The sequence below is a fragment of the Schistocerca piceifrons genome, unplaced genomic scaffold (assembly GCF_021461385.2).
Source record: "Schistocerca piceifrons isolate TAMUIC-IGC-003096 unplaced genomic scaffold, iqSchPice1.1 HiC_scaffold_1150, whole genome shotgun sequence".
In the NCBI taxonomy this organism is placed as follows: domain Eukaryota; kingdom Metazoa; phylum Arthropoda; class Insecta; order Orthoptera; family Acrididae; genus Schistocerca; species Schistocerca piceifrons.
Window position 1 is genome coordinate 20,001 of NW_025726962.1, and position 2,500 is coordinate 22,500.

Consider the following 2,500-nt stretch of genomic DNA (forward strand, 5'->3'; position numbering starts at 1 on the left):
CTCTCAGGTCCCGGCGGCGCGCAGCGCCGTCCCAAGTACTTGGTCGGGTTCGAGAGAGGCGCAATCGCCCGGAGTTAGGCGAGTAGACGCTTTCGGTGCGACCACCCGTGCTCCCAACTGAGCTTGCCGCTGCCGACAGAGGCCCGGGAGCGTGCTGTCGTGGCATTGCCGGCGGGAGACAACACGCGCCACCTACGGTGACCGGCAGCTCCAACGCCAGCGCCACAGAAGGACAAAAACCCCACTTGGGTGCCGAAGCGAACTCTCCCAGCACAGCGCACGCGCCAACACATCCGCACAGCTGCGATACAAACCACCAGCGAGAACCGCTGGGGCGACCGAGCAGCAGACGGCGTCGCGGCGCCGAGCGCCGGGCGGCGGCGCATCCTCAACGCACACAGTCCTCAATCGGACCAGCACACTGAAGATGTCCACCGCGCTTCGCACCGGGCCCGCGAGGACCTACTTTGGCCGCACGGCGCCGCGCGCAGGGTGCGCCGGCGCGCAGCTGCGACGCCTGCCGCGTCCGTCGGCCGGCGCGCCTGCCACTGGCCGCCCCTACCAGCCGGCTGTAGCGCGTGCGCCCACGCACCGCGCGGCCAGCACGCCGGGAGGCGCCCCCTCACCGGCCGGGGACGGTCCCACCCAGCCACCGCCGCGTATCGCTTCACACCCAGATGCCGTTCAGTTTCGTCGGCATGGTGGGTATCGCTGGAACAACCGGTTAGTACCTCAACCTATCGTCGCCATCACCGATTCACCCCTAGCGAGAACAACCGCACCACAACAGGTTACCATTTGTTCATTTGCGTAACTTCACCAGAAAACGCAGGCGTCCATCGCCATTTGCAACTTCAACGATTATTGCATGCCTGTGTCAGGTGTCACGCCACACTACGTCTGCCCACATACACGCAACAAAATGTGCACGCCTAGACAATACGTGGAAGGTGGCCCCCGTACGTATGCGATGTCCATTGCTCGAACGACTGTCAACCGGCCTCTGTAGCATGTCGCAGATATGGAACGCGGTGCACCATGCCATCACGGTGTGTGAGGAGAGACGACTAGGTCCGAATACATCAACAGACAGCTCATGCTGATCGCCATCCACGGCGTCCGTTCCTCCCACACGTCTCTATGGCGTACCACACTGCAATCCAGCTCTCATAGGGAGACGACACGTAGCTGCGTGCACAATATTTGCACTGTATGGTCCGCCGTTTTTGGGCGCAGTCGTTGTGCGGTCACACATGTGCCACGATGTATCATTCAGTACATAAGGACGAATGTGCAGTACAGATTGTGGTTCACGCGTACGACATCAGCGGACAGTTGACACAGGCCGCACCACAACGTAGCCTGAGTACGTCGCATGCGAAGGGCATTGAACATGCAAACTTCTCACCAACCAGCTTGCGAAGGCAGGGGGCAAGGTGGGGACGTGGGGAGGGGCGGCATGTACGTCCTGCTGCCATCCACATTACAGTGTACAGCAGGAGCATGTGGAAAGTGAGCAAGACTTGCAAGGTGTTTAACATGAAGCGATACACAGGGGTGCGGGCAGTGCGAGTAGCGAACTATATTGCGAGGGTTGCGGGTGGGCAACACTACAGTAATTGAACGAGTCGTATAACAATTACAGAGCAGGTTTAGGCGACAACGTGGGTTACGTTAAGGCGACAACATGGGTTAGGTTAAGGCACAACATGGGTTAGGTTAAGGCACAACATGGGTTAGGTTAAGGCACAACATGGGTTAGGTTAAGGCACAACATGGGTTAGGTTAAGGCACAACATGGGTTAGGTTAAGGCACAACATGGGTTAGGTTAAGGCACAACATGGGTTAGGTTAAGGCACAACATGGGTTAGGTTGAGGCACAACATGGGTTAGGTTAAGGCACAACATGGGTTAGGTTGAGGCACAACATGGGTTAGGTTGAGGCACAACATGGGTTAGGTTGAGGCACAACATGGGTTAGGTTAAGGTACAACATGGGTTAGGTTAAGGTACAACATGGGTTAGGTTAAGGTACAACATGGGTTAGGTTAAGGTACAACATGGGTTAGGTTAAGGTACAACATGGGTTAGGTTAAGGTACAACATAGGTTAGGTTAAGGTACAACATAGGTTAGGTTAAGGTACAACATAGGTTAGGTTAAGGTACAACATAGGTTAGGTTAAGGTACAACATAGGTTAGGTTAAGGTACAACATAGGTTAGGTTAAGGTACAACATAGGTTAGGTTAAGGTACAACATAGGTTAGGTTAGGTTAGGTTAGGTTACACGTTGTTGTACGGAAAGGTGTAGGGGGGGGGGGGGGCGGGGGCGGCAGGTTCGTTGATAGTGATTATAGTAAGTGAATGCTTGTGACATGATCAGATTTGTCACGTCAGGATGCACCTTTGGCTTATTAGAGGCGGCGCTCCAATTCTATGCTTGTGTGAGACCTGTGTCTTTGACTCATGTCATTGTTTGTGCGCTGTGACAGGAGGTAC